This window comes from Cannabis sativa, unplaced genomic scaffold (genome assembly GCF_029168945.1).
Source record: "Cannabis sativa cultivar Pink pepper isolate KNU-18-1 unplaced genomic scaffold, ASM2916894v1 Contig3, whole genome shotgun sequence".
NCBI lineage: Eukaryota > Viridiplantae > Streptophyta > Magnoliopsida > Rosales > Cannabaceae > Cannabis > Cannabis sativa.
In genome coordinates, this window is record NW_026870039.1 from 3,429,523 (window position 1) to 3,442,736 (window position 13,214).

Sequence of the window (13,214 nt, forward strand, 5' to 3'; positions counted from 1 at the left end):
CATGCTGAAGTTGGTAGCATCTGGACATGCGAACTTACACTGGTCCGTTAGGGCTATTGGGTCATTGGGACCAAAACTGCATCATAGGGCATTGGCCTCTATACTTGCCGCGGAGGTATAGAGGGAGGTACTCGCACATGTTCTGACATATGCGAGCTGGGTCTACCCTGTATGATGAGGATTACAGTTATGCGGTATGAATTAAGTCGCATCCACGATACCTCGCTGGTTTTATCCTGGGCGAGGTCTAAACTTCGAGAAGTCTCCCCTGGACATTTCAGCCTTCACTGGAAGTCTGGATACACGTGTCCTTCAAAGAGGGGTCTGGTCTCGAGTTTCTAAGTGAGAGAAATCTCACTATATAACAGTACCTCAACCTAGGGGACATGTATGGGAAAGACGACGCACCATCTCCCATGATAACTATGTCCGTCCGAGACCAGCACCCAGGGAAACTAGACCACAGCGTGCATAACCTCACTCACCCCGAGATGATAGTTACTTATCAAGATCTCGGGCTGCCGCAATGCAGTCTTATGCCCAACAACAGCCTGCACCTCGGGGGGTGCAGCAACAGAGAACGGTGAGCTTCATGGGGGAGAATTACCGTTCCGACTCAAGGAGTCGGTTCGTGAGCATTCAAGACAATGCACCTCCTCCATATTATGAGGAGCATCCTCGATACCCCCCACATGACGGAAGGAGCTCAAACCTTCGGGACCATCTGAACCAAAGGCGAAAACCTGATTTGAGAGACCACTTGAATGGGGGGCACGCATAGAGGGAGGCTCCTTATCGAGCACAGTATGACATTCCTCCACAACAAGGAGAATATGTGCCCCAACTTAATGTGAACGCTCCTCCACCAGCCAGTCTCAATGCTCCTGCTCCTGTTTTAAATGAACCACGAATTACAGCATTAGAACAACAAATTCAACAGTTATTGAATGCCCAAGGAAGAGTCAGCAGATACGATTCTGATGAGGAACTTGAGCCTTTTGCTCCACACATTTCGGCATTGCCATACCCCCAAAGGTTCAAGATGCCCACCATGACAAAATATGATGGAAGTACTGACCTGGGAGCCCACATTAGTGATTTCAACACATTAATGAGGACAAGCCAAGTGAGTGGCAATCTGAAATACATTTTATTCCCGGTGACCTTGACAGGAGCAACAAAAACATGGTTCTATAAATTCAAGAAACATTGAATCACCTCTTAGGACAAATTGTTGAGTGATTTCAAAAAAGAATTTTGTGCCGCCAGGTCTCAAAAACCTGAATGCTCTTCCTTGGCCAACGTAAAACAACAACCTGGTGAGAGTCTAAAGGACTATATTAATAGGTTCAACATCGAGGCGGCCAAGGTGAAGAACGTTGATGACAGTGGGAGACTCATGGCCTTGGGGGCAGGCATAACTCATGGATCTTTACTATGGGATAGCCTCCAAGGGAGAGGTGCCCCCACTATTGAGGAATTTATGAAAAGGGCCCAAAAATATATAAACATTGAGGAAGCCAGGTTAGCTAACAACCTACCTCTTCCCTCAAGACAACCTGTTTCACCTACTACAACAACAACTTCCACCAATCCAAAGGCAACAACTGCCAACCCTCCAGCCACCAATAACTTTGGGCACAATAATAAGAGAAAGGGCAACAATGGAGGAGATCAGAATAATGCCAAAAAGAGCAAAGGTTATCAGTCCATGTTCACAATATACTCCGAACTTGTGGAGACACAAGAAACCATATATGTGGCAAACGAACATCGGGTGGCCTTTCAGATACCTGAACCCTTGAAAGGAAGTCGTGCGAAGAGGGATCCATCCAAGTATTGCCAATACCATAAAAACATTGGCCATACCACCAACGAATGTTGAAACTTGAGAGATGAGATAGAGACTCTTATACGTAATAGGCCTCTTGTTCATTATGCAAGGAATAGGCAATACAACCAACAAGGAGCAAATGCACAACAACCTGTAGCCCCACATGCCAATGTGCAACCACAGGGGGCACCCGAAAATAATGATCCTAACCTGCCGACACAACCACAAGGGGGACAACTAGGACATAACCCGAACATTCCTCCACTTGTGGAAGGAGATGACGTATTGGTCATATCAGGAGGACCACACTTTGCAGGGACCACCAATGGGGCTCAAAAGAGATATATTAATGAGCTCAAGAACTCAAATAAGACTCATTTCACACCAGAACAACGTGCTCCAAAGCAAAGTCGAATGGAGGACCAAACCATAACATTTTCTAATGAGGATACTCATCATGTACAAAGTCCGCATAATGATCCATTCGTGATAACATCTCAAATCGCCAACAGGAGGGCAAGGAGAGTCTTGGTCGATAACGGTAGTAGCGTGAACTTGTTATATAAGATAACCTTGGAGAAAATGGGGTTAAGTGTGCAAGATCTACAACCATGCACTACCAATTTGGTTGGATTTACTGGAGATAGCGTAGCCAGCACAGGAAGAATCACTCTCCCATTAACACTCGGGGAGGCCCCAAAAACAGTCACCCGAATGACAGAGTTTGTGGTGGTAGACCTACCATCTGCCTACAATGCCATTTTAGGTAGACCGGCGTTATACACGCTGGGGGCAGTCACATCGATCAAGAATCTGGCCTTAAAGTTTCCAACTGCTACCAGGAATGGAATAGTCAAAGGAGATTAACTAGTTGCACGTGAATGCTACAATGTGGCTATGAGGGGACAAACCCGACCAGGGGCCCAGATGTTGGTCGTAAACAACGATAATGAATTGGAAAACAGGGGAGCAAGAGAAATTCCTGATATAGAAAAGATAGACCCTCGTGTGGGCGATGACCGTGTTGACCTAGGTCCCATTGAGGAACTTGAAGAAGTTGCTCTTAACTTAAAGGAGCCAACCAAAAACCGTGAAAGTGGGGAAGCACTTAAGTAAGGAGAGTAAGAAGGCTTTTATTCAGTTCCTCCGTAACAACCAAGAAGTATTTGCTTGGGCACATTCTGATATGGTAGGTATAAGTCCAAATGTAATGACCCACGTGCTGAATTTAAACAAGGACGTGCCCGCCAAACGACAATTTAAACAAGGAGATTACTTGAAGAGGTTAGAGCTGCGGCCTTTAAAAGAGGAAGTAAGCAAACTTTTAGCCAGCAATTTTATTCGTGAAGCCTTCTACCCCGTATGGGGTTGCGAACCTGTTAGGTTATTTTTAGTATTAATTTTAGATTAAGTTTAGTATATTTTTAATTGAGTTTTAATCGTGTTTGGAGTATTTTTACGCTTGTTATCTTTTATTTTTGCAGATTTAAAACAAAAGAAGATTAGAAAAATATTAGAGAAAAAGATGGGAAAAAAGATAAAAACATCTCACAAAAAGATGATATATAAAATAGAGAAAATTGTGCAAGAAAATCAAGCTGGAACTTCAAGCTTGAATTCGACTATCTTCTGATTAGATATTGAAAAAAGTCAAAACATAAAAGTTCTAGATATCTCTTTTATCTTTTTCGGGTCATCTTGAATCGTCTAATTCCGAGCACTATCGAGAGTTATGGCTAAAATACTATCAGTTGACGCAGTAGAAAAAATATCTCGTCTGAGGTTTCCCAAAAATTTAAATCCGAATGGGAATTTAAACATATGCGTTTTTTCATCTTTTTAGGCCTTCAATGCCTATATAAAGGGAAGAAGGGATTTGATTTCAGCAAGCAATTTTAGAGAGAAAAAAAGAGAGAATACAAATGCAAAGTGGAGAGATCAACTGCAATATTGGAGGCATTCTTCTGAGGGTTTTCAGCATTCTTCGCTTCTCTATTTTCATCTCTTTTCTTAAAGTTAATATGTGTGATTGTGCTCTCATAAACATGAGTAGCTAAACATTTAAATAGGGTTAGATGGAGATTGTTTAACATTGTTTTATAGTTTTAATATGATTTATTTTCCCCCTAGCTAATTTCTATGTATTCTATTTCATTTGTGCTTAACTACTTTTAATTGCCTGATCACCAATTAACTGTCTATGATTTTGATGCGAGATCTAAGAAGTGAGTGTCGAATATGATATAGTAAAATAGAACTGAATTTCGATATAGGACGAGAGTACCTGTATGGTTTAGATAGTTTATAGGGTTTTTATGCTTAATGCTGTTGCATGTTAAATTTATCACGAGAGTAGAAAGTTTGCATGTAATTGAGATTTATATATCAGAGAAGACTATAAATTACCTTAGTAAACCTGCTATTGCATAGAAATTAACATTAAGAAAATAATCATATTAGGCCATAATCAATAGAAACTATTGAAATCGAAGCCCTAGTTTTTATTAACTGCCAATTTTCTTAATTAATTGCTTCTTACTAATTTTATTACTTTTAATTCTTTCTTAATTTTTATTTAACCAAATAGAAGTAAAATTTTAATTTCAACGTACTTAACTACGATTCCTGTGGGATCGACCTCACTCCTGGTAAGTTTACTACTTGTAACGATACGTACACTTGCGTGTGCAAAATATCGTAACAAGTTTTTGGCGTCGTTGCCGGGGAATTGTTAGTTAATATTATTAAAAATTAAATTTTATTCTAATTTGGTTTCTCTTCTTAGTTTTAGTATTAATTTTGTTATTTCAAATTTTATCTTTTTAGTACTAATTTAGTTTTATTTTTTTTTATTTTACTAATGTTTTATTGATGAGCTTCGACTCGCAAGGTAAATTCAGATGTTATACCTCGAGGATTTTACCCAACAACACAATGAGCCATTCTATTCTGCTTGAAGGAGATTTAAAGACTGTGGAGAGAGATGTTATCCCACTTTCTCAAGTGGGTGTTTTACGTGGCTATTTTATAGCAGACTTAATGATGAAACAAGAAGATGGGTTGATTATGGAGCAGAGGTCACTGGAGCGCCTCTATTAATGAGAGGCTATGGCGTAATAGATCTATTGAATAATATGGCAGATTTTGATTACGACTTTATTGGGATCCATCACTTCAGGGTTGGAGTCACCAATACCCACCTTATTGCCCAAATTCATCCCAACAAACTGAAAAAGAGGAGCAACTACTAGCACTTCTACAATCACTTCCAGGAGAGATTAATCGCTTAACTGACATGGTGAGATTCTTATGTGATAATTCAATAGCTCATGATTCAGAATGTAATAACTCCAATGATGAAAGTTATGAGAGTTATTGGTACAATGAAGAAGGGTTATTATTTGAATACAAGGAAGATAATGAGCCTACAATTGAAGATCAAGATCCGTTTGAAGTGGTATTAACTCAAAATTTGGCTACATCAGATTCTTACTTGGTAAATAATGAATGTCGTGAAGTGAATGAAATCATGGAAGATAATGAATTCATCCATGATCAAGAAATCAGTGAATATGAAATCACAAGTGAGGGTATGGATAGCCAAGCGGAGAGTGAGCAACAAGAAGAAAGGTTGTTAGATGAAAGTGTAGATACGGTGACATTGGAGGATGAGGAAGAACATGGCATCATTGATTCGAATTCATCAATGATATTGACAAATAAACCACCAATGAATCCATATATTTCATCAACACCATATTATATCCTCTGCGAGCTACGAAAGGCTTCTCCCCAAGCTCATCATCCAAAGTCTTATGTTGTTGGTGCTGACTTTGGTTCAAACTCATCGCTTGCCAAGCTTGAAGGTAAGTACAATAACAAGGTTCAAGTTGTCTTGCATGACGCTTATTACGGGCATAAACCGCTTGTTGATGTGGCGCTCAGGTAAGTTTCCTTTCCTTTTTCTTTAATGTTACATTGGGGACATTGTGTCACTTTAGTTTGGGGGAGGGGGGGTGAACTTAAATTTTTAATTTTTAATTTTTTTTTTAGTTCTAATTTTTTTTTTTTTTTTGTGAGTTAATTTGTTTAATATGAGTCAATCTGAAAGTAGGTAGATAGCATGATTTGAAAAGTTTATTTATTTTTTTGAAAAATCTGTGTGCTTGGTGATGTTATACTTGTGACTAATTTCAATTTTATACTTTAAAAGAACATGGAATAATGTTAGGTAATTTTCTAGTAATTGAATTGGTTTATGTATGCTAATTGTGAAATGTGGAAAGTTGTTTGATAAATTCTAGAACTTGCTTGCTTGCTATTTGAGGCAAAATAATAAATTATGCGTGACTAGGAAAGTGATTTAGGCAATTTTTTGGATCGATTGTGCCTTTCAAGCCATCCTTGCAATTTTTATCCTAGTTACCCTTTTTTGAGCCTTAACCTATTCTTTGTTCTACACATATTGAGCCTAAAAAGATAAATCCATAAATATCCAAAATTTCAAACCTAGTCATACCATAAGTAGATTTTTAGTTTTGGGGAATTTGGATGGGAAGTTTGTTGTATGTGTGTGGAAAATGTGTGAAAATTGAGAGAATGTAAAAAAAGTTTGATTGACAACAACTTGGAAGAAGAAAAAAAAAAGAAAAAAATATGACAATCAGTGTCAAATCTAGAAAAAAAGATAAACATAAAGTTGTTGCATAATATCTCTCATTTAATTAGAAAAAAGAGGTATTGGGATTGTGTGAAAAATATTTTGGGTGACATGATTGGAAAAGCTTATGGTATAGACAAGCCTAAATGACCATCTCATCTACCCTTACCTAAGCCTAACAATACAAGCCTAGAAAGACCTTCTCATTCTTGGTTGTGCATTAATTTATATTAGTGGAGAATAGTAAGTATTGCAAGCATATGAAATTTTGGATTAGTGGATGGATGATTGTAATTGGCATGCATAAAGTGGTTTAATTATTAGTTAATTTCATTTTATGGTTTCATGAGCTAAATGAAAATAAATTGAAATCTGTCAAAGGTGTAATTAAGTGAATTTTTTTTCATAATCATGTTATTGAAGCTACTTGAAAATTTCTCATGTTTTGGAGATTGACTTGTTTAATGTTTATTTAGTGTTTTACTCGAGGACGAGTAAAAGTTTAGTTTGGGGGAATATGTTAGGTTATTTTTAGTATTAATTTTAGATTAAGTTTAGTATATTTTTAATTGAGTTTTAATCGTGTTTGGAGCATTTTACGCTTGTTATCTTTTATTTTTGCAGATTTAAAATAAAAGAAGATTAGAAAAATATTAGAGAAAAAGATGGGAAAAAAGATAAAAATATCTCACAAAAAGATGATATTTAAAATACAGAAAATTGTGCAAGAAAATAAAATTGAAACTTCAAGCCTGAATTCGACTATCTCCTGATTAGATTTTTAAAAAAGTCAAAACATAAAAGTTCTAGATCTCTCTTTTATCTTTTCGGAACATCTTGAATTTTCCAATTCCAAGTAATATCGAGAGAGTTATGGCTAAAATACTATCAGTCGACGTAGTAGAAAAAATATCTCGTCTGAGGTTTCCCAAAAATTTAAATCCGAATGGGAATTTAAACATATGCGTTTTTTTCATCTTTTTAGGCCTTCAATGCCTATATAAAGGGAAGAAGGGAGTTGATTTCAGCAAGAAATTTTAGAGAGAAAAAAGAGTGAATACAGATGCAAAGTGGAGAGATCAACTGCAATATTGGAGGCATTCTTCTGAGGGTTTTCAGCATTCTTCGCTTCTCTATTTTCATCTCTTTTCTTAAAGTTAATATGTGTGATTGTGCTCTCATAAACATGAGTAGCTAAACATTTAAATAGGGTTAGGTGGAGATTGTTTAACATTGTTTTATAGTTTTAATATGATTTATTTTCCCCCTAATTTCTATGTATTCTATTTCATTTGTGCTTAACTACTTTTAATTGCCTGATCACCACTTAACTGTCTATGATTTTGATGCGAGATCTGAGAAGTGAGTGTCAAATATGCTATAGTAAAATAGAACTGAATTTCGATATAGGACGAGAGTACCTGCATGGTTTAGATAGCTTATAGGGTTTTTATGCTTAATGCCTGTTGCATGTTAAATTTATCACGAGAGTAGAAAGTTTGCATGTAATTGAGATTTATATATCTGAGAAGACTATAAATTACCTTAGTAAACCTGCTATTGCATAGAAATTAACATTAGAAAAAGAATCATATTAGGCCATAATCAATAGAAACAATTGAAATCGAAGCCCTAGTTTTTATTAACTGTCAATTTTCTTAATTAATTGCTTCTTAGTAGTTTTATTATTTTTAATTCTTCCTTAATTTTTATTTAACCAAATATAAGTAAAATTTTAATTTCAACGTACTTAACTACAATCCCTGTGGGATCGACCTCACTCCTGGTGAGTTTACTACTTGTAACGATACGTACACTTGTGTGTGCAAAATATCGCAACAAAACCCCGTTTTGGTGCCAAAGCCAAACGGGAAGTGGCGAACATGCATCGATTTCACTGACTTAAACAAGGCATGTCCCAAGGATTGCTTCCCACTTCCTCGCATTGATCAACTAGTAGATGCTACCGCTGGTCATGAACTTATGTCTTTCATGGATGCGTATTCTGGATATAACCAAATATTCATGAATGTGGCGGACCAGGAGCACACGAGCTTCACTACTGACATGGGGGTTATTGTTACAATGTGATGCCCTTTGGGTTGAAGAATACCGGTGCTACCTGTTGGAAATATTTTACCAGGATCTAGACTTACTACCATGTATGTTTCATTAATATCCTAATATGAATTCTAAAATAATGAAATAAACACATATAAAGTTTAGGAAACCTTACATTGGGTGCAGCGGAATATAATGACTCCTTTCGTTCAGATCTCTAGCCCTTGATTCCTTTCTGTAGCATAACATAATTAAGATCTGAACCTGGATCTCTTTCTCTACTTCCTTTGATGCTGGTTCTCCTTCTTGTTGTTTGGAATCTCCTACAGTCTTACACACTATGATTGAGATACCACTTGATGTGTGTGGGCACTACTCTATCACTCAAGGATTTTGAAATTGAAGAAGAAAAGAAGAGAGAAGGTGGCGGCTAGAAGATTTTCTCTGAAGGAATGAGATGCATCATCTTTTCCTGAAGCCATCACTACCTATTTATAGGTAACCACCTAGGTTTAGGTTAGATTTATTTGGCATTAAAATAATAGAAAAATAAATGGTAAATGCTTAGTGTAGCCGGCCATAGGATGTTGGATTGGTCCCACTTTGCAATTTTGCCATTTTGTCATTTTTTCATCCCAATTTCTCAAAAACGCCAATTTTCTAATTTAACTACTTAAATGCTGATTCTAATTATTTAATAACTAAAAATTAATTATTAAATAATATTTTCATTTAATATATTTATTAATTTAGACATATAAAGTCTCTTAATTAATAAATAAACTTAGAATCTCTTTTCTTTACAATTTCGCCCTTGCTTAGTGAAAATTCATAAACTAGACATAGTCTAACTTTAGAATTATAATTGATTAATCAAAATCAATTAACTGAGTCTTACAAGCAGTATGGTCGCAACTAGTATGGGGACCATGGGCCTATATTTCCGAGCTTCCAATAAGTCGAACCAAATTTACCAAGTAAATTCCCTAACTTATTAATTCCTTATTGAATCCACACTTAGAACTTGAAATTGCACTCTCAGTCATACAGAACGCTCTATATGTTCCACGATATATATACGCTATTAGTTATCCATTGTTATAATCCTAATTTGATCAACGACCCTCTAATAGATGATCTACATTGAATAGGCACTACATTACCGCTACACCTTCAATGTATTTTATCCTTAAAACACTTAGCTCCGTATAAATGATATTTCAGCGAAGTGAAATGAGATCTCCACCATTTATCTCTGTTTAGCCAAGCTCGAAGGATATCATCGTTTCACTTCTAAATTCCTATAGAAGTTATAGACTCCATATTTATGTTAGCGCTCCCACTCAATTATATTATCATGTTCCCGAAATGTACGTATCACCCTGACCCAAAAGTAGGCTTAACTAACAAATCAAAGAACATGTATAATACTCTTGAGATCGAACCTAACCATATCAGGATTAAGATCATTTGATCTAGGATCAACAAGTGATATTGAATTGAATAGATATTACGGTAAATTTTAATATATCTAATCAAAGTTCAATATCGGTCCCTTCCGATGTATACTCCATACATCTTATACTGGTAAACTTTGCCAATGCCCTGGAAAGGACATAACACTTATCCAAGGTGTAAGCATACCTATCGCTGATTATCATGCCAGTCTAAATCCAAGAACCGACAAATCAGGGAATTAAACTTTCGAACATATAATTAAGATTATATTTCACTGTGCTGACAACACTATAATCATTAACAAATTCATATGTTCTGGACTTAAATAGAATTCATACATTATATATATATTCATGAAATAAATCATGTGAACCATGCAACATAAAATGTTATTTCTCATCTTTATTAATAAGTAAATCTGATTATATTGAAATGAGTTTTATTTAGGGCACAAAACCCAACACTACCTACTAGCGACTTGTAAATAAAATGTTCGCAGACCAAACTGGAATCAATATGGAAGTGTATGTGGACGGTATGCTCGTCAAGTCCAAACTCTCAAAGAACCACGTTGACGACTTGGAAGAGTGTTTCTCTATATTGAAAAGATACAACATGAAGTTGAACCCACTCAAGTGCCCTTTTGGGGTATCATTAGGCAAGTTCCTTGGCTTTATCGTTAACTCAAGAGGTATTGAGGCAAACCCTGAGAAGATAAAGGCACTGATTGACATGCCTTCCCCAAAAAGAAAGAAGGATGTCCAAAGCCTGACAGGACGCATAGCTGCACTCAATCGGTTCGTGTCCAAATCCACCGATAGGTGTTTACCATTCTTCAACTTATTGCGAGGAATCACTAAGATTGAATGGACAGAAGAGTGTGAACAAGCATTTCAATCATTGAAGAAACACCTGGCTGAACCCCCTATCTTGTCAAAACCAATCATGGGGGAGGTGTTGTACCTATACTTGGCTGTAACTGAGCATGCATTTAGCGCGGCATTGGTGCATGAAGAGGAGAAGATTCAAAAGCCATTGTATTACATCAGCAAACGATTTGTGGGAGCGGAGTCACGTTATCCCACCATGGAGAAGCTGGCCTTTTGCCTAGTCCATTCGTCAAGGAAGCTACGACCTTACTTCCAAGCACATCTCATCCATGTCCTAACTAATCAGCCCTTACGGCAAGTATTAATGAAACCAGAGGCCTCAGGTCGACTCTTTAAATGGGCTGTCGAGTTGGGTCAGTTTGAGATCACATACCATCCTAGAACGACCATAAAGGGCAAGCACTTGCTGACTTCATCGCCGAATGGACTGGGTTGCCAGAGGAGAATAGTGCAAGAGAATTACCAGAATGTGTATGGCGTTTGTTTGTTGATGGATCATCTAACGAGCATGGCTCGGGGGCAGGAATCATTCTTGTCACCCCGGATGGGTATAGAATTCATTTAGCCTTGAGGTTTGGGTTTGAAGCATCCAATAACAAGGCCGAGTACGAGGCCTTATTGGCTGGGCTGAGGTTAGCAAAGGAGCTTGGTGCGAAAGCAATTCGTTGTTTTAGCGACTCCCAGCTAGTAGTCAATCAAGTATTGGGTGAGTATCAGGCAAGGGGATTAAAAATGGCAGCTTACCTTTCGCAAGTGCAAAAAAACTCCAACAATTTGAGTATTACTCTATAGAACAAGTACCTCGTGAACAAAACTCGAATGCTGATGCCTTAGCGAGGTTGGCCACCACTAAGGAAGCTGATACACTCAACGTCGTCCCAGTAGAGTTCCTCCCTAAATCAAGTATCAATGTGGAGGAGAACGAAGAGGCTAACATGGAGCTGTTCGATACTCAAATAACGTGGATGACTCCACTTATTGATTACTTAACTATTGCGAGTCTCCCTCTGATAAGAGTGAAGCAGGGAAGTTACTGTATAAGGTACCAAGATTCACTCTGTTGGATGGAAAATTGTACAGAAGGGGATACTCCATGCCATTATTGAGGTGTGTGACAGTTGAAGAAGCACAAGGCATATTGAAGGAGGTCCATGAAGGATTTTGTGAGGACCATGCCGGAGTGGATAGCTTAGCTGAAAAGATAATAAGGCAAGGATACTACTAGCCTACTATTAGTCAAGACTCTCGCCAGTACGTAAAGAGGTGCGACAAGTGCGAATGCTTCTCAACAATACCACGAGCCCCTTCAGTGGAACTCACTTCTATGACCTCCCCGTGGCCCTTTGATGTGTGGGGGATAGATTTGATTGGATCTCTACCACAAGGAAAGGATGGAGTTAAATATGCAGTAGTCATAGTAGACTACTTCACAAAATGGGTTGAGGCGGAACTTTTGGCCACCATAACTTCAAAAAAGGTGCTCGACTTCGTCGTGAAAAACATTCTAAGTCGCTATGGAGTTCCACAAAAAATAGTATCAGATAATGGAAAACAATTTGGTAGTGATTTATTTACGGAATTTTGTAAGAAGAATGGTATAGTCAAGAATTTGCTTCAGTAGCTCACCCACAAGCAAATGGACAAGTTGAGGCAGTAAACAAAACATTGAAGACTCATTAAAGAAGCGCCTAGAGGCTGCCAAAGGAAGATGGCCGAAGGAGCTCCCACAAGTACTCTGGTCCTATAGGACCTCACACCGAACAACTACAGGAAATACTCCCTTCTCACTCACCTATGGGGGAGAAGCGATGCTCCTAGTTGAGACCCAAGTCCCCTCACACCGAAATCAGTACTATGAACAACACCGTAACCGCCTACTCCTGGAGGAAGCACTAGACTTACTCGATGAAAGAAGAGAAGAGTCACAATTACGTAATGCCGCTCACCAGCAACGGGTAAAGAAGTATTATGACTCTCGTGTTTGGAATAGAGAGTTTATAATAGGCAACTTGGTGTTAAGAAGGGTGTTCTTATCGACGCGTGACCCGACAGCTGGGGTCCTTGGGCCCAATTGGGAAGGACCTTATCAGATCGAAACCGTCTTAAGGCCTGGAGTGTACAAGCTCGCTCGCCTTAACGGGGAGCAAGTGCCGCGAGCATGGAACAGTGAGCACTTGAGGCGATACTACCAGTAGGTGGAAGTCCTCCTCATTCATGGGTCCTTACCTTACTTTGATGTTTAGCCAAGTTTCCTCTTAGTTAATTACTTAGTTATTTATTTTTTCATGTCCAAGATCTTTATTAGATTGTC